We start from the raw sequence: 347 nt of genomic DNA on the forward strand, positions 1-347 counted from the left end.
CCTCTGGCTCGGGCGGCCTCCTGCCATGTCGGGGATCGGAGCGGACGGGGACACCTCTCCGGCTGACACCTGCCGTCCTAGGTACTGAGCACAAAATCGCCGGCGACTCCTGCCCAATCTCCAAGCCGGGCCAAAGGGAAGCGGCAACCACGGGCTTGAAACGGCTGGAGGTGTCCCGGCTCCGTACTGTCCTACTTTCACCGCGAAAAGGGCGAAGCTGGTCCACACATGACCTCTAACCCCGGGCAGGAAACGCGAGCGCTCGCGCGGGCGGCCTCCGTTGCGACATCTTGGTCCCCTCGCCACGAAATGACCGGCCAACAGCAAGGCGGCTCCGTGGGTCCCGG

The 347-nt window shown here is 66.3% G+C and overlaps 1 protein-coding gene across 1 annotated transcript in view; it reads right to left on the reverse strand.

The window, feature by feature from the left end:
- Nucleotides 1-347, reverse strand: part of SEC16A (SEC16 homolog A, endoplasmic reticulum export factor) — a 51,984-nt gene that overhangs the window by 50,352 nt on the left and 1,285 nt on the right.

The sequence above is a fragment of the Myotis davidii genome, unplaced genomic scaffold (assembly GCF_000327345.1).
Source record: "Myotis davidii unplaced genomic scaffold, ASM32734v1 scaffold609, whole genome shotgun sequence".
Taxonomy (NCBI): Eukaryota; Metazoa; Chordata; class Mammalia; order Chiroptera; family Vespertilionidae; genus Myotis; species Myotis davidii.